Below are 19695 nucleotides of genomic sequence, written 5' to 3' on the forward strand. Positions count from 1 at the left end.
AAAGAAAGACAGAGTCCCACAACAGAGTGATTGCTGATTGCCTCTTTTGCTTTTACACAGACCACAGTATCACCTAGGTTTCAACCTTTGGATAACAGTAAGTGGTTATAAGGGGGATGACCATGGGCTCTTTTAACTTAGTTTATTAACCACCACCAAAGACTGAAGCACTCCAAGGCTACATTAACAGTCTTCAATTGGTATTTTTTCCTAAAGCTTTACAGAGGAGTCCTTATTTTTAAATACTTGTCATTAATTTCAAATTAAGGACACGGTTACCAAAAGTGTATTGACAGCTATTGGTTTTAGTCCAATATTCTTTAATATAGTAATCTCAGTATACGTTTTTAAAAAGGGTTGTTTTTAACCCTTTCATGTGATAAAGCCCAACTGACAGTGTTACCAGAGGGCAAAGACTATAATCTAGTTTACAACTGTATCCCGTCAGCACTTGCAATACTAGCTGATATAACAATGAACGAACTTTTTTGAGAACCTGAAGAAATGCACACTTACACATTCTGTATGTACTTTCGTGGGGTTCTCAACACATTTCCACCATATCCATGGACCCCAAGTTAAACACAGGCAATAGCTTTTTGAAACGCCAACTGTATTAATTTCATATAATAAATTGAGTCCACAAGAAATAAACTTTTATCTACGAGTCACTCAAATTCCTTCATCTGGTCAGAGATGCAGTTCCCCATGCCCCTTCCAACTTCATGGTGGCTTTAATGAAATAAGTAAAATACTTTTTAAAAAATTGAATAGGGCGGCCGGATGGCTCAGTTGGTTAGAGCGTGAGCTCTGAACAGCAGGGTTGCTGGTTCGATTCCCACATGGGCCAGTGAGCTGCACCCTCCACAACTAGATTGAAGACAATGAGCTGCCGCTGAGCTTCCAGAGGGGTGGCCGGATGGCTCAGTTGATTAGAGCGTGAGCTCTCAACAAGGTTGTCAGTTCAATTCCCCCACGGGATGGTGGTCTGCACCCCCTGCAACTAGAGATTGAAAATGGCAACTGGACTTGGAACTAAGCTGCGCCCTCCACAACTAGATTGAAGGACAACGACTTGGAGCTGATGGGCCCTGGAGAAACACACTATTCCCCAATAAAAATAAAAAAAAATTAATTGAATACACCTACTTAACAACCTGTTTATAAAATAGTGACACCAATAAAACCTCTAAAAGTGAACTAGCTAGGGGAGAGAAACATACAAATTCCTCAATGAAATATTAAAATACCCAAGTATGGAAACAAAACATGAAGTCCTCTTAAGATCAGATCTCTACCATTCACCCCCACTGAAAGAAAAATTTTTACAATATAGCAAATTACAATATTATATAGCAAAATACAATATCGCTATTTTACAATATAGCAAATCTGTAATTATGCTGATATCATTTCTCCAAATGTTTGAATTCACCTACAGCAGTTATTTTTGAGGGGTGGAAGGTACCACAAACATAAACAGGGCAGGAATACAAAGCAACGACAAAACTCACCAAAAACAAGAGAACTGTTAATTTTATGAAATGACACATCAATCTCTGTAAGACTTAACTTTCAAATTACATAACCGAATCAGTTTAACTTCAGGTAAGTCTCTAAACTGGACCTTTTCCTTTCTTTTCTAGTACTCATTTCTCCTCCCATCACAAAATTATTTCTATTAGCTTTCTTCTCAAAAGAAATTTTCCACATTAAGAACCCCCATGAAATATCATACAATTTATATTTCCTCCTAAGAAAATGCTAAAAGAATCTGAATATGTAAGGAAGACAAACACAGATATAAATAGTATAAGTAATTATCCTGGAGTTTTTTATTTAGGGGGACCTCAGAGAAGGTGGTTTCCAACATTAAGACATATAATTACTGAAGTCTTAACAGTCACTTGAAACAAAGCCAACTGGAAATTCTACTGACTTGTTAAAAAACACTGCATCTTGTCTTTTACTATCGACCCCCATACCAATAAAAACGTCTCCAAAAGAGTAAAAATAAACTCTCAGAATATGGAAGTTTAAAGTAATTTAAATCACTTTCATGCCCAAAGAAATCTCCATAGGGGTTTTGAATCCCTTCCTACCACTTACTAATCAGGCAAGTCACTTGGCCTCCCTATGCTTTGCTTCCTCTTCTGAAAAAGTGGGTATTAATTAGGTTCATCATACATCCTAGTTTCTGAGACAGCCCTAGTTTATCCTATTATCCCAGCACGCCATCAGGTTAGTGTTCCTTTTCACTCTCAAAAGTATCCTGTTTTGAACAATGAATCTTATGGTCATCCTACCTCATAAGGTTATGAACATTAAGTGAATTAATGCACATAAAACATTTGTAACAGTGTCTGACACATAGTAAGAGTTCAGTTGTTAGCTATTGTTAACGTTACAGTCACTGTCAAAGACTTTTTGTAAAACGTTTTGAAGTGCATAATCAACAGAGCTTCTACAATATTCCTTTATACAAATAAAATTATACATTTAACTTCTCACATTCAATTTTTTTAAAACAACTAAGTAGCACTAACTGCTTGAAATCAACACTAACCAATTTATCCCACAGAGATGGCAATTATTATCAGTTGCATTCACATTTTATCATACGTAAGTTTTAGTAGAGGCTATATTAGGGTTACTGACAGGAAAGTAACTGTGGAAAGTAAAAAGTTGGTTAGTGCCAAATCGAGTTCCTGAATATTCTAGCAGCCTTTCTCAACCAGGGTTCCTCATGTTCACCATAGAACTCAGAAAATGATTTAAGTGACAACTTCCTAAATTCTCCCAAGAATGGTACATTACTGGTATCTTTCTAGATGCACAGGAGAGAAACTAATTTATTACATACAATGGATGCCTTGGGGCATAATTCTGTTGTAGAACACCAGGGTCTTGGTATTCTTGGAGTACAAAGGGAGAAATATGGATGAAAAGACTCAATATTGAACAAAGAATCTGGGTAGAAGACTGCATCACCTGGAAAATTATTACCTACAGAATGAAGCTCAAGGAAATGATTAACATAAAATACATAAATTTGACTCATGGCTATGAAAAGCACTAATATATTCAGTTTTATTTTGTCCCCACTAATTTATCTTAGGCTAGATATCCAATATCTAACATTCCTTCAGATAAGAAAAAAGCCTAGTTATAGTTTATGAAATGCAGGAAGGAAAAAGAGGAAAAGCAAAGAAAACAGATCAAGATTCTGATCACTAACGAATCTAATAATCCAGGGCACCAATATTATCTACCACCTGATAAAAATAAGAACAAAATTTAATAAAGTGAAAAGATGAACGAGAATAGAAAGCAGAAACAGAGAAGATATTAACACTTAGAAGAGAATATTTTTAAAGTACCATTAAATAACAACAACAAAATCCCCCTTCAGAACCAATCAGAGCAGTGAATTATAAAAAGAGTCACCTAAATTTTAATTTCAAATCTAACCACTCAATAAACAAGATGAATGATTAGGGAACTATTCTCAGTCACACTTAGCCTCCATTCAGTATAGAGCATAAATGACATAAAGGGAAAAAAAAAAACAGTGAAACCATTCTATCTACCATAGTATGACCAAAAAAAAAAAAAAAAAAAAAAACAATACAATTCAATATATTATCCCACAAACTGTTGTATAATGAGCATACTCAAAACCAAAGCTCAGATTTAGTATAAAATACAGTTTAGACCTTTCATCAGGCAGCAACTCATCTAACTCTGTGTAAAAATCTGCATTTATCTTGCACTATACATGAAAAAAAATCTTCATTTTGTAACATTAAAATGATACATGCTTTCTGGTTATAGATAATCCAATACCTAAACCAGTTAAGGGAAACTACTGAGCTTAATAAAAAAGCAAAGCTTTTGAGGTCAAACTAATTTGAGTGTGAATTGAGACCGTCAATTATTATCATGTGACAAGTCATTTATTCTAATAGCCTCAATTTCCCCATCTGTAAAGTGATAACCACCACCTATCTTGCAAAGGTAGCTGAGAAGATTAAACAATACATGTTAAAACACGTAGCAGTTATTGGCATTTAAAAGGAACTCAAAATCTTAGACTATCTCAGGATTCAACAAGTCAAATCCCATTACAACAAATGTTATCCATGCAAAAGTGTAAACAGGACTTACTTTCTTACCCTCTAGCAACGTTCAACAGAATTTAAACTATTTTTATAAAGGAATTTCACCTTTGAGTTGTACATTAGATTACCCAGTTTATAGAAATCTCCCTAGTTTGTCTCATCAAGCCTAGTCATGTATTTTCCAATTAAAATAATAAAAAAGAACAGGCCATTGACATTATTCACTCTCCCTTCCTTTGGGGGAAGGGAGTTTTAAACAATTTCAATAATCTCTTGATTATTAAAGTATATATAAAGACTTTTTGTTTTCTTCTGGTTACTATCAAATATAGAACTGCAAGCATACATTAAAAGCACAATTCAGGCAGATTACCACAGCTGCTAAAGAGATGTAGTTTTTTAAAATGCACATATACAAAAATTAAGACTCTACTTACAATGACGATATATAAAATTGGGTTAAATTAAATGCAAAGCAGGCAACTCACAAGACTGAAAAAAAATCAAACTGACAATTTTGTTTTCTCATGTATCTTTGCCAAACAGAACATACAATAACTACCGTTTATGATAGCCAGAGATATAGAGAATTATTATACAGGGACAGTATTGAACCACAAATTACAAGTCATAAACATATATCAAAAGTAGAAAATTATAAAAGGAAAATGTGAATAACTTTTAAAATAACCTGTATCTTTAAAGTTTTTTTCTTTACTCTCCAATGATTAATCACATTTCCGTATATACTGATACCCATAGCTAACGAACTGATATTATCCCTTTCCTTTGCTGTGCTCCCCAACTCCCAAAATAGGTATATCCTAGTGCTCCATTGTACAGTAAACTGTCATGTTCAAGTCTTTGAATAACCTAACAGCGATTTCAAAGTGCTAATACAAGCCCAGGTTTAAAAAAACAAACAAACAAACAAAAAACTTGAGACAAAAAAGTCACAGCATTAAAGAGATATGAACGTTATCCCCCTGAAATGTTAACAGAGAGATCACTGTGTCCATTTAATGTAAATTTTAAGCTCAAAAATTAACTTGTAGCATCAAAACCTCAAGTCTTCCACCTATTATAAAGAACCCAAAGCAAAAAGAATATGCTATTCACTGTTTACTCCCTTCCCACACATGACTGTGGGTGGCATCAGTTTAAACATGCAGAATATTAAGCATTACTAAACTGTCCAAGGCTGTTTTTCAGATCTACCCTAAATTCCCTAAGGATAATTTGAGTCTGAGCCTGTCTGGGACCCAACCCCATCCATTTTAACTCACAAATCCTCGGGCAACCACCAAAGTCAAGAAGGTCTAAAAAGAAAACAATGAAAAAGGAATGTAGAATTTAATTTCATTAAAATCTTGAGTGCCCGAGCTTTAAAAAAAAAAGAACCCTAACTAAATAGACTTCAATGTTACCCAACTAATTTGCTGGTTTAGTCGTTTAGCTGTTGCCTCACCACAATAAAATAAATCTGAAGCCACAATCCGCAACATCTACTTAAGATTATTTGCATACGAATAAGAATTCAAAATATGTAATGTCTTAACATCCTTCTCAAGCTTAAATGAATATGAAATATAAAGACTAACATTAACAATTATGAAATTTCTATTCCCAGACAAGTGTGGAATTTTGTTTTCATAATGAATAGGGAAGACATTTCGCCAAACATTAAATTAAATATCCGTTATTTTGGATTCCCTTTAGAACTTTAAAATATACTGAGAAATACATCTCATAGAAAAAAAACTGACATTTAACACCACAAAATTGCAGAAAATAAGGTACTTACCTTCAAAGAATTTAGGAGCAATTCACAAACACATTAAATAAGGAGACGGTTTTAATTGTATTGCACTTTTATTTTACAGTTGATGGGTAATGGTCAGAATTTTTGTACTAGAAAACATTAAAATAGTTTACATATCAACTTTTAACTATTTATAGCACCAGATCTTGGGGAGGGGAGTTAACTCATTTTATATGCAAACATTCATTTTCATGTTTTTTTTTAAAAAGAACACCCCCACTGCCAGTCTCTGGTACCTTAGAATGGTATAGTTATTTCACAGTGGGAAAGAATGGCTAATAAGCACATTTCTTTTCCAGTCCTTTGCTCCACCCATTCATTTAAACACCAAATACTGAAACTGAGTTCAACTCCTACCTCGTTCCTCCTACCAAGAATTCTCCCTAGGGCAGCCGATTCCCTTCCACTGCCACTTACTCCAACTGCCAAAGCCCCTCCTATTAATAGTAAATCCTTTCATACAGACTACAACTTAATGAAATAGACACCAAGCAGAATTTACACAATTTGCGAATATAATTTTCCTATTTTCAAAGGATTTAAAATAACTAAAAGCAGAGCACATTCCGACTGTTACAAACATTTAAAGTTCAACCAATTTATAAACATTTATTCTATACTGGTTCAAATTAAGTATTTTTTAAAAGATGGCATAGTAGGCATTGTGTAATTATTTGTACACAAGGCCAAGTTTCCCAAGCAAATAATTGATATGTAAATATAAATTTAAGTCATTACACCAAAATTGCAAGACAATTTGAAATTTTTTCTTCAAATTACGGAAATTTAAGTACACACAAAAGTAGAGCAAATAATAGTACAATGAGCTCTCCTGTATTCACCATCAAGCTACAATCATCAACTCAAGGCCACTTTTGTTCGATCTCTACCTTCCACCACTTCCTTCCTCCCCCAATTATCTTCAGAAAAGAATTAAGAGGAAGACACTCTGTGCTCAGTAGATACACTGAGAAAAATCCAAAGATAACAAAAGTATCAAAGACTAGCAAGAAGACAAGAATCTAACGGCGTAGCTGTAGTCACCCTCTACACAACTTGTTAGGTGGTAAATTTAAGAATTCAGTTAAAAATAAAGAAATAGCCATCTTTAAGAATTTGAATAAAGTCCATAAGCTCCAAAGGATATATTTAAAATTATATCTCAAGGGATAAATACGAATGTGATGAAAATGAACTTAAACATGTGCAATTACCTTGCAGCCACAAAGCACCTTGGCTCACAAGGAAAAAAAAACAGACTATTTAACATAATGTGTCATAAAATTACAATTCAACCACTTGAAAAATCGCTTAACACTTATGCCTTAACTGGTCCTTCTGATCCCTAATTACAGATTGATATCAATGCAGAAAGAAAACCAGGCATTTTAACGTAAGTGGTTTAAAATGTTCAAAATTAACCCCACCGTTCACTGGAAAATACATGAAAGCAAGTCTAAACTACCTGAATTGTATGTCATTAAACAGAAATGTATCCACTTTCCAGGGCCGTTTTTTTTTTTTTTTAAATAAGTTCACATATACCCTTAAATGCAACGCGCTAGGCTACAGATAGAATTAAAAGACCGCCTCCTACTTTTGCTCCTAACCAATACGCAGAGAGAGAAGGTTGGCAGGAAAGTGCTGCGAGGACAGTAACAAACACCAGCAGCTCCGAGCAGGCCCTGCTAGAGCCAGGAATGACGCACTTCGGTAACCCGACTCTTCCTCCCCTCCACCCCCGCCCCCAGCAGCGGTGCTGACACCGCCAACAGCCCGGAGTAGGAAAAAAGACAACAGAAAAAAGGCAGAGGTTGGACTGCATCAAGGTTTCGTCAAGAAACCTTGGTTATTCCTCTTTCGACACTAACCACTAGGACTAAACAGGAAAAGAAGCTTAGTGCTTAAGCAAGTTCCATCATGGTGGTTTAAGAGTCACTAAATTAAGCTGATAATGAGTCCAATCCACACAGACAAATACAGGGTGTGGCTGCTGTGAAATACGGCGGTCCGTGGGAGAAAAGGGGTATGGAATTTACACTCCACTGTGAGGGGAAGATGGGGCTTCACGGGGGGGCGGGGGGCGGCCCGCGCATTTTAAGGAACCATTTCAAACCAACACAAGCTTTTCCTTTAGTTAAACCTAATCCTACAGATCAAAAGTTTCTAATAGATATATCAACTATAAATAACCATTTAGTCAAACACCATGATCCTCAATTTAAAAACTACATCCAAGAGAACGGAGGAGGGAGGGGGTAGCAGGCAACAACATATAAAACATTTCTAGGCCACGGAGGAGAAAGTCACAAACCGGATGAAACTACTAATGCGATATTAAAAATTAAAGCTGAACACTGCAGCACTAAAAATCACACGATAAAACCCATTACAGTTCAGGATTAAAAATAAAATGACATACACCAAGGGGAAGCAGAAACTAAATGTCGAAAGTACAGCGGCTTATAAAAAACTAAAGGCAAAACAAGACATTCTCGCGACCAAAAAATATAACAACGACAGAAATCAACAATACGTTTACGAATGTAGGCCACAAGAAAATGGGAACGGGGCTCAAAGTTTTGCGGAACTACTTGATGCTGTTTCGCACACCTTCTCTCCCCACGGCCCAACCGACCCTTTTCGGCCCTAAAATCGCCGTCCACAGATCACCGGGTACGGAGAGAAGAAAAAAGAAAGTCAACCTCAGCCAGAATAAAAGTGTGGAGGGGAAAAGCAGAAGCTGCCTACCTGGGGCAAGGATGAGCTCAGTTCGTGTCTTGAGAAAGACAGCGCGGGTGGGGGTGGGAACGAAAAGCAGCACTAAAACTAAAACAAAAGTGGCGCCAAAACCCCCCAACAAACAGCCTTCCACTCCCGCCCTTCCCCCCTCCTCCCAAGCCAGCCAGGCAGGGCCCTCTTGGGGGCAAGGGCTGCACGCGGGGGCCAACACCACCAGACCCCCAACCTATTTATAAAATTGGTGCCCGAAGAAAACTGACCGAAGTCGGGCCTCGGAAGGGATGGAGAGATCGATGCCAATCGCTTTCCCCAGCAGTTCCCCCACCACGCGCTGGAGATGATGGGGCGGGGGAGAAGCCGAGGGGCCCGTCACATGAATGTTGTTCCCTCTCTAGGAAGGGAGGAAGAGAGGGAGGGAGAGGAGGGAGGGAAGAAAGGAAGGAGGGGAAGGGAGAAGGGAGGGGGCACGAGGGAGGGGTGTGATCAGAGTAGATTTTCCCTCGCCTCCCTCGGTCCGAGGCCCAAATATACACAACTGAGCCTCTCTCCTCCCCTCCCCCCCAGGTTTCCAGCACCACCATTTTGCTCTCTTCCTTCCCCTCACCACGATACCGCGCTCTCACCCACCCAACCACAGCCTCCCCAGCTAGCCTCCCCCGACTACGGCTCGCACCCCACTCCACCTCCAGTTTTGGCTCTCCCAGCCTTAAGAGCCTGCCGGAGAAAAGGCATCTAAATCTAATGCTACACAGAGAAGCGGAGCCTCCATCTTGCGCTGCTCCGCGTTCTCCATTTTGGGCCACCCATGGTGGGGGGGAGGTCTCAGTAGAGGCCCCGAGGGAGAGTGGGGCGAGGGAAAGAAGAGAAAATCTTCAGCGAGGGTAGTCGAAAAGAAGAGTCCTGCGGTACAAAACCTCTGTAGGAGTAGGAGGTAGGGAGGAAGGGGGCTGGAAGTTCTTTGGTAATGTGGAGGTAGCGACTTCGGAGAAGACAAGGGAGAAAGAAGGGCTGGGGGTTATTCGGGGACGAGGAGTCCCTCGGCCTTGACTTGGCCACCCACTCCACGGCTGGCCCCGCTGGGGGCAAAGGAAGAGGGGAAATAAATGGCAACGGAGCGCCCAATCGTTCTTCCTCCCAGCTCCTCTCTCGCGCCCTATTTCAACCCTACAAACCTCACAGTGGGCCCCGCGCCCTCCGGGTGCCTCTCCAAACTTCTAGAAGCTTCGCCTCCGCCATTTTATAACTTACCTCCCCCCTCAGCGTACACAGAGGCAGCAACGAGACTGTTCGCCTCCCCCAATCCTCCTTCCTTCTTTATCAGGCCGGGGGCTTCTTCACCCCTGGGCTGGTACAAGATATTTTCCCCTTCCTCTTCTTTACACCCTCGAATTCTACTCAGGGACGGAAGCTCCCGCGGTTCTAGAGCGGTGGGGGGTTTTGAAAGTGGCGGTCGGATCCGGCGGGGTTTTTTTTTTTTTTCTTTTTTTTTTCTTTTCTTTTTTTTTTCTTTTTCTTTTTTTTTTTTTTTTTTTTTTTGGTGGCGCTTCGGGATTGTTTGGGGTGTTCGCTCTTCGGCGACTTGGAGGCGAATGGAACGCGCAGGCGCCATCTGTCGGCCACGAACCCGCGCCCGGCTCCCCTTGGGAGGGAGCGGCATCTAGCGGCTGCGCGTTGGCACTGCAGCGCCGGGCTCCCACCCTTCCCACCCCGCGTCCTCCTCCCATTCATCAGCCAATCGCGGCCGGCTGCCTCCCGGGTGCAGCGTCCCGGACGCCGCCTGCAAACGAGGCAAACGAGGCCTCCGCAGGGGCGCGCCGCCGAGTGGGGTAAACAAGGTGCTGTGCCCGCGCCTGACTTGTTCGTTTGGCAGCGCTTCCTCCGCGGATCCGATAGGGCCGCGTTTCCTCTTTCTTTTTGGGGTGTCGATGGGAGGGTGGTAGGACTCTGGCGGAGCCCCGGGCAGTGGGAAAACGGAAACCGGGCTCCCTCGGGACTCGTCCCCCGGGCCTCTCCGCCCCCACGCAGCCCGAGGTGGCAGCCCAGTCAGGCATCACACTGCGACGTCCCCTCCTCTGACACGCCCCAGCAAGGGGCCTTGGCCCTAGTTCCTGAACCTCGCTTCACCGCGATCCTTACTCCTAACCACCGAAAAGACTCAACTCGCCTAACTCTGGCACCTGATCCTAAGTGATTTAGGGTTTTTGCTTTTCGAGTTTTTGGTTTGTTTTGTGTGCTTTTTGCTTCGGGTGTGGAGTGAAAGCGAGCTGATTCTCTACAAGGAAGACCTAGCACTGGAAAAAAACAATGTTTCTATTCTTTACAACCCACTATTCCAGTCTCCCAGAAAACGTGGTGTCTCTCTCTGGGGTCTGGCAAACGCAGGGAACTGGGCTACTAGGCTAGGCCGGGAGCCGGGCCAATTTATTCTCGACTCTTGGGGCAGGGGGGGCGGAAATCGGAATTTGGATGAAAGAAATCGAGGGGGACCTAGAGGGTCTCCCCCGCCTCCCACGCTAATCCACCGTCTTCCTGAAAACGTGGGCGGGGGTGGCCTAGCGATATAAAGAATTTTGGTTCCTTCCTTATCCCCTCCCCCAAGGTATTTGAAGTGCGAAAGGTCCCCTTCCGCTCCTTGGACCCCGTTTAACATAAGTCTTTATCACCGTTGGTATATGTTTGTTTAGAATCCAGCTTCCTGGCCCTTTGACTGCCAGGCTGTATCTACGCGGGGGAGATAAACTCGGGGAGAGCCTGTCCCCTCCGAAGCGCCGCTCTTCCTAGGACAGGAAGAAGTGACCTATTACAGTGTCTCCATTGCTGTTATAGAAGTTCCCAGATTCATAACAATCGTTGTTTAGTTAAGAGCTCTTCGTTTCTGTTTATTTTTTTTTAATTTTTGGTTAAAATATCCCTTTAATATTAAATTGTCAATTAGAAGAAAAGGAATAATGTATTTAATAAGACAAATTTTCCAAATGAGAAGGCAAGCCCCGTGTAAATCGTGGAGATTTCACCTGATAATCATGTTTAAAGCATTCCTAATGCAATGTAACCATTATTTCCAGTCCTTAAATTATATACCTTCCAGGCCTGTGTTTTAGTTTCTCTCCCATCCTCTGTGCTTACTGGTTTTTTCCTGCAACTTTAAAAAGGAGTTACGGTATATTTAATCAACTCAACGATAAAAGTTAAACAGAAACATCTAAATATCAATAACATAAAATTGGAGACATTTTTACTTATCTCTAGAGCTTTGGGGAGTGTAATACTATTCAAAGTAAATTTCCATTTCTTTTATAGACCATCTTTGGTAGAATGTTACACAGGTTTGAATAGATTCAAGTTGCAGAATGATGCAGCTAGAACATTAAATAGGGAGTAGTGGAAAATTTACAGTTATGTAAGTTAATACAAAATTCCACTTAAAGTAATAGAAAAATTGGGCTCTATACCAAATCATTTTACATTAATTTACTTCAATTAAGTTGTGCCAATTTAATTGATACTAAATGATTTTCTGTTTTAGTATTAGCTGAAAACTACTGATTTTCTGCTCTAAATCTCACATTTATAGTATATAGTGCAGTCTTTCATCTATTTTGTAAATTTACATTCTTGGCTGATTATGTAGCAGCTGAGACTTGGAACAATTTTATATTTTGCGCAAAATTGAAAAGTGTCTCTGGTTAGTAAACTTACTTTCGTTTTGTGAAAAATACCACTGAAGAAGAAGAATAACTGGTATAACATCAGAAAAAAATTATAGCACATTTATACTGATATTTACGAATGTTTCACAGTCACCCCTCCTTTTTTTCTGGAACTCATTCAAAAAATATTTACTGAGCCTGCAGTATGTGCAGATCACAATGTTGTGTGCCCCAGTACTAGCCTAAGAAGTGGAATTGATTTCATTGGGTACTGAAAGACCAAAGAGTGTACCCTAAGAATTTGAAGACAAAGGGAGAAAATGCCATCAAATGAAATATGTAACTGATGTAAAATAAGCTTTAATCTTAATTATTTTTAGCATGTCCTTCATGAAATAGTATTATAATGGCAGAAGTTTTCGGTGCCTGATAAATACTGAAAGAAAGTTGAATAGTTAGAACATTTGATACTGTGTAAGGGGCAAAACACTATTTAATGCAAAAATATTCTGGTCATTAGAAATGCATACCCAACAGTGTAGCAGAGATAATCCTCCAGCCTTACCATAGTTGGAATAAAGCATCCCACAGTTCTCTTTGCTCTGACTCCATGCAAATGGAACAAGCTTATGATTATAAATTAGGTTTTCCCGATAGTCTACTCTAGACAGCATACATATATATTTTGTATTGTCTAACACCATTCTAAACATGACCTAAAATCCAGAAGCCTAAAGATGGATACATTTGAGTCCACAGAAATTTAAAATCATAAGTAAAGTCGAAAGATAAACTATAAGCTGTGAGGAATTATTTGCTACATGAATGAAAAAGGCTAGTTTTGTTAATATACGAAGAACTCTCACAAATGAATAAGACAAAAATACCGATACAAAGTCAACTAACTTACTGAACAAGAAATGCAGGTGGCTAATAAATACAAAGGGTGCCAAAACAATGTATACACATTTAAGAAAGGAAAACTATTAAAATTGTAATAATATATAGCTATAACAAAAGATAAATACAAGTCACCTTTGACTTCTGCAATTACAAGAGGTGCTCAAAGTGGTTACCATCAGCATCCAGACACTTCTGATTATAGCGAACTACTGCTCTAGCAACATTGACCAAAGTGTCCACTTGTATACATTTTTTGGCACCCCCCCACTATATAAACTAGTGCTCATCTTCGTTCCCCACTAAGATATACAAGTTAAATTCCACTTCTACCAGGTTGGCAGAGGCTTAAAATTTTGATAATACTCCGTGTTGGTGAAGAACTAAGAATTCTCATATTCCGTTGGTGGGAGTGTAAACTTTTTTAAAAAGTATCTCAACATGTAAAATTAACCTAGCATTTCAATTTCTAGAAATCTATCTACAGATAAGCTCGTGCAAATTACACAAAGACATATGTAAAAAGATTTTCATTATAACTTTGTCAGAAAGAGAAATTGACAATAGAAAAGGCTTCATTAGGGGACTGGGTAAAGAAATTATGGTACATCCATACAATGGAGTCCTTTACCATTAAAGCAGTTAAGTATATATTTATTTACTGGTAATGCAAATATGTCTAAGATGTTTTAAAAAGTCAAGTTGCAAATAGCTTGTATAGTGTGATCCCGTTTGTGAATATATATGTATTTACATACACATATATGTGCTTACACATACATAAAACGTTCCTGAAAATATACAGGAAACATAACAACAATTACCCCTCAGGAAAGAGGTGGTGCAGGGTTGCAGGGCTTATAATTTTGCTTTTTACTTTATACATTGCTACCTTACGTTAATTTTTTTATAGTGAGCATATAATTTTTTTAAAATTGTGTAATTTTTAAGATCTTATACTGGTTATTCTGGAAAACAATTTGGCACTTTTTTATGAAGTTAAACGTACATTTATCATATGACCCAGGAATCTTACTCCTGAGCATTTATCCTAGAGAAATGAAAACTTAGGTTTACACAAAAACCTATACACAAATGCTCATAGCAGGTTTACTTGTGATAGCTCAAAACAGGAAACAACCCAAATGTCCATCAACTGGTAAATGGTTAAACAAACTGTAATACATTCATATAATGGAATACTACTCAGCAATAAAAAGGAACTATTGATACATGTGACAACTTGGATGGACCTCAAGGGCATTAGGCTTAGTGGAAAAAGCCAATCTCAAAGAGTTACACACTATGATTCCACTGTATGATATTCTCAAAATGATAAAATTATAGTGATGGAGAACAGATCAGTGGTTGCTAAGGGTTAGAGTTGGAGAAAAGGGTATACTATTAAGAAGAAATAGGACGGAGTTTCTTTTTGGTGAAGGAACAGTTTTGTTTCCTGATTGTGGTGATGTTTACTTAAATCTACACATGTGATCCAATTTTATAGAACACACACAAGTGCATGAAAACAACTAGTGAAATCCAAATAAGGTCTGTACTTGAATTAATAGTATTTGTATCACTGTCAATTTCCTGGGTTTGACAAGTATGGTTATGTAAGCTTTTATCATTGGGGAAAGCTGCGTGAAGGGTACTTGGGAATTCTCTGTATTATTTTTGCAACTTCTTGTGAGTCCTAAACTATTTCAAAATAAAAAGTTGTAATAAAAAAGTTTAATGCTGGTAATAAAAAAAAAATCTCTGGTTAGTGGAAAGGTAATTACTCCATTATAAATTAATAAATTTAACTTCTAGTTTACAAATCAGCTTTTTGTGAACTTGAATATAATGACTTAATTTCTGGGATCCTTCTATTACCCCTGTATGAACTTATGCAATTAAGGGCCTGATACTTCAATACTCAGGAGTAGACCATGGACCTGTGTTGTCAACAGGAAATAGACATACCACTAAGCCTTGTTTAAAACAAATAGCTGACACCTTTCTAGACATCTCAAATACCATATTACTGAATATGCTTATTCTTTTTACTTTGAATAATGTACAATATTTCCAGTATGAGTTAATAGAACTGAAGCTATATCTATATACAAAAGATTCAATGTCTCTCACATACAACCTCCCCTTCTCATCTGAACTACAGTAACAGGCCTATGTCCAGTTTCTTTTACATCCAATACTGACTAGAATACTACCTTCCTTACTTTCTTTTATGCTTGCTTACTTGCTACCTTCTTACTCCCTTACTTACTCTAACTCACATACTATCTTATTGGCTCAGTTGGTCCACTATAATGTCCCTCAAATATCACCGTACTTAAGAATAATAATCTAGGGATCTTGCTAAAATGCAAATTCTGATTCAATAAGTCTGAGGCTAGGGCAGGACCTGCGATTCTGCTTTTCTAACAAACTACCAGGTCATGCCCAGCCCACGTTGCTGTTCTAAAGTCCACACTTTGAGTGTCAGGGCCTGAGGAACAAAGTACAGACTTTGTAGGGTAGCTTTCACTGCCTACCACAGTCTTATTCAAATCTCATAACTGAATTTTGCTGGGGCAATGTTTACATAGGTCACTGTTTTATCCCCGGCGCTTAGTATAAAGCCTAAAAGAGGATACCATGTTTCCCCCAAAATAAGACCGGGTCTTATATTAATTTTTGCTCCAAAAGACGCATTAGGGCTTATGTTCAGGGGATGTCATCCTGAAAAATCATGCTAGGACTTATTTTCCGGTTAGGTCTTATTTTCAGGGAAACATAGTAGGTGCTTCAAAAACATTCACTGAATGATTGAAGGAATGAATGAATAAACTAAACTACTCCCTGCTCATATGCCATACATTCTAAGCAAACTAAATTACTTCCCATTTTCCTAGTACTTTCCCAGCTCTGTACATTTGTTCACACTATTTTTCTCCTTTCCCAAGAGTTGCCCCATTCAAATTCTCTCCATCCTTAAGTGCCCCATTTAAATGAAACAATATAAAGTCTTCCCCAGTATCCCAATATGGAAATAATCTCTAATTTTGCAAGGTTTCTCCCTACTAGAGTTTGCATGCCTTACAAATAATAATCATAATAGTATTCATATTTGCTATAACCACCATGCACAAATGTAAGCATATAGTAGAAATCAATGTTTATTAAATTGAAATAGAATAAAAAAATAAAAAATTACCTAGCACAGCACTATGTATTAGACCTATTTGCCATGACGGAAGTTTTTATAATCTGCCAATATGGTAGCTATTGAGCACTTGAAATGTGGTATTACTGAGGAACTGAATTTTTAATTTTAACTAATTAAAATTCAAATGTAAATAGCCACATGTGGCTAGTGGACTCGTGTGTATTGAAGAGGGGCTGTCCAGATAGATAAAGTTACAGTTGTTCTTTATTCTGCAGTATTTACTGAGTGCCTCCTATGTGACAGAATAGGCATGAGGCTGGTAATAGAAAGATGACTTTTCATGGTCCTTGACCTCAAAGAGCTCACAACCTATTAAGAGAAGATAGGATCAAATAAATCCAATCAAGTGTTATAGATGCTATTATAGAAGATTGACCAAATAGAATGTGTGTACAAAGGTGAATGTGGGCAGGGGTCAGAAAAGAGTTTATAAGGAAGGTAAAAGTTGAAATAACAGGGGGCAGCCGCTTGCTCAGTTGGTTAGAGGGCAGTGTTCTTAACAAGGTTGCCGGTTCTCCTTCCATCACCATATATTTGAAAAATAAACTTTAAAAAAAGAAAAAAAAAAGTTGAAATAAACACACTTAAAATAAACTCTTTTTTTTAATTTTCTTTTTTTTTAATTTATTGGGGTGACAATTGTTAGTAAAATTACATAGATTTCAGGTGTACAATTCTGCATTACATCATCTATAAATCCCATTTTGTGTTCACCACCCAGAATCAGTTCTCCTTCCATCACCATATATTTGAAAAATAAACTTTAAAAAAAGAAAAAAAAAGTTGAAATAACAGTATTTGTTAGGCAAACAAAAGATAAAGAGCTTTGTCCAGGGAGGAGTGTGAATAAAGCCCAAGTCAAAAAGAAAGTCAAGGGCGGCCGGATGGATCAGTTGGTTAGAGAGTGAGACCTGAACAGCAGGGTTGCCGGTTCAATTCCCACATGGGCCAGTGAGCTGCACCCTCCACAACTAGATTGAAGACAGTGAGCTGCTGCTGAGCTTCTGGAGGGGCAGCTGGATGGCTCAGCTGGTTAGAGTGCCAGTTCTTAACAACAAGGTTGCCAGTTCAATTCCTGCATGGGATGGTGAACTGCACCCCCTGCAAGTAAGATTGAAAACAGCGACTGGATTTGACACTGAGCTGCATCCTCCACAACTAGATTGAAGGACAATGACTTGGAGCTGATGGGCTATGGAGAAACACACTATTCCCCAATATTTCCCAATTAAAAAAAAAAAAAAAGTCAAAAGCCTCTCCTGGAACTGGAACTATAACTATAAGGAGTTCCTTTGGTTAACACCTAGGAAGTAGAGGGCAAAGAGGAGACCTGATGTTTATGCTGGACACATGGGCAGGAGCCCAATTAGAGGACCCTTGGAATGCCATGCTAAGGAAAGAGCTTGGTATCCTGCAGGCATTGGGGAGCCATGGAAGCGACATGCTTCATTTGACATTTTAGAAAGATGTCTCCGGATGATGGAGTGGAAAGGAATAGACAGTCTGAGAGGTGATGTAAGCACTGGTAGTGAAGATGTAGTCAGGGCTTAGGGTATATGTGCTTTGCAGCCTGAAATAAGGTAATAAGGTGATAATTACAGTGAACATCTTTGTTTTGTCTTTATTTCATAATCCATTTGATTTTCCTGCCTTTTTTTTTTTTTTTTTTTTGCTTTCCTGTTTTTTTCACTGAATGACCAGATCTCCATGGAAGCAAAGTCAAAACTCAGTATGACTATCAGGAGATTTCAAGAAAAAAAACTACCTTCTGCCTTCTGGTTAAATCATTTGAGAAATACTAGCCAAAATAATTCATTCTTATCAGCAGCTAATTTTTTCATCCCTTAATGTTGGCACTGGTCCTAGTTATTTGTATTAAGTAGTTAAACATGTCATAGGATTTGTTTGTGTAGATACATGACATTTGCATTATTGTTGAGTGCCAACATTCAGTAAACAACAACAAAAAAGACTGATCAAGGCTCAGGCAGACCTATCAGCTCAGACTTATGGATTATTTTAAAGGTCCTGTTGTGATGCAGGATTTCTTAATATGTTCAGGAGACATTTATCATTTTAAACCCATAAACATTTAGTGATTACATTATTCTTCATTTTGTTTGTTGCTTTTGTGGCATTGTTTCTGGGTATTAGTTTTTATAGAAATAGCAGTAGTTTGGGAAGCAGAAACATTACTGTTAGCAGAATAACAGACACATACATCACCCCCCAAATAAACATTTTTTAAGTTATTTCCCTGTATTGCTAAAAGTGATTTGGTTAAAATTAGCATTGCCCAGCTGGAGCATTTGAGATCTTGCTCTGCAGCATATATGGTCAGTTTGGCTCAAATAAACTCTTATACAAATTCTCAATAAAATAAAATTGGCATTGCCCGGAACCTCCAATAACACTTTCTTTTATTGACATGTATGCAAGCTTATAAAGCCAAAGTCATATTAACAACTAAGAGGGACACTAGCATTGTATAAAGGGCATTATTGGGACAAATGGCAAAATTTGAATAAGGTCTAGTAATAATACTGTGTAAATGTTAATTTACTGATTTTGATCATCATATTGTGTTTATTAGGAGGATGTCTTCATTCTTAAGAGATACACACTAAAGTATTTAAGGATAAAAGGGGCATTATGTAAGCAACTTTTACTCAACTGGTTCAGAAAGAAAGGTAAATATATTCCTTATAGTATACACGGTATATATTATGGTGGTGTCTGCTAGAGCCTGCTAGCACCTGCTCACAAGAGCTGATTGTGCAAATGTCTTCCCAACTCCAGTTAGTGATCTCACATTGGGAGCTTGAAATCAGCCATGGTGAGAGCATTTACACCATGAAAATTAGCAAATGCTATAGATCAGGGAGATCTGGAGAGCCAGTTATTAAAACATATTTGCCATGGATCAAAATAAAAGATAATGTCCAGATTCATGAAAATGTTTGTATTATAATTGCTGGGTTATTCTATTTTGCTCTTAACCTGAGTTGATGCATTAAAAAAAAAAAACACCTAGTGCTGTATAACAATAATAATAATAATAATAATAATAATAATAATACATTTTAATATGCCATTCTCTAATCACCTGAAAATATCTTTCAAACTTACCTTCCCAAAACAGTAGGTAAACATACATTATCCTAATTTTGTAGTTATTTATTGTATAGTGTAAACTAAAAGCAATCACATATCTAGCAGTAGAAACCAGTTTAGGTATGTCCAAAC

At 38.2% G+C, this 19695-nt stretch overlaps 1 protein-coding gene and 1 long non-coding RNA gene across 8 annotated transcripts in view; one reads left to right on the forward strand and one right to left on the reverse strand.

Annotated features, from left to right (window-relative positions):
- The window catches only part of STAG2 (stromal antigen 2), a 123242-nt gene extending 113067 nt beyond the window's left edge, over window positions 1-10175 (reverse strand). For 3 of the 7 annotated variants that reach the window (XM_033106381.1, XM_033106340.1, XM_033106386.1), the window contains exon 1: window positions 8946-9076. The gene's annotated coding sequence lies outside the window, so the exon portion shown is untranslated. Of the gene's footprint in view, window positions 1-8694; window positions 8817-8945; window positions 9077-9368; window positions 9489-9857; window positions 9879-9933 lie in introns of those variants that run through there. The other 4 variants (XM_033106347.1, XM_033106371.1, XM_033106357.1 and 1 more) reach the window with 4 other exon arrangements.
- On the forward strand, window positions 9463-11549 carry LOC117022372 (uncharacterized). Its single transcript, XR_004423037.1, has 2 exons — window positions 9463-9616; window positions 11377-11549. It is a non-coding gene; the product is annotated as an uncharacterized LOC117022372 (long non-coding RNA).
- The last annotated feature ends 8146 nt before the right edge of the window (window positions 11550-19695 follow it).

This window comes from Rhinolophus ferrumequinum, chromosome X (genome assembly GCF_004115265.2).
Source record: "Rhinolophus ferrumequinum isolate MPI-CBG mRhiFer1 chromosome X, mRhiFer1_v1.p, whole genome shotgun sequence".
NCBI lineage: Eukaryota > Metazoa > Chordata > Mammalia > Chiroptera > Rhinolophidae > Rhinolophus > Rhinolophus ferrumequinum.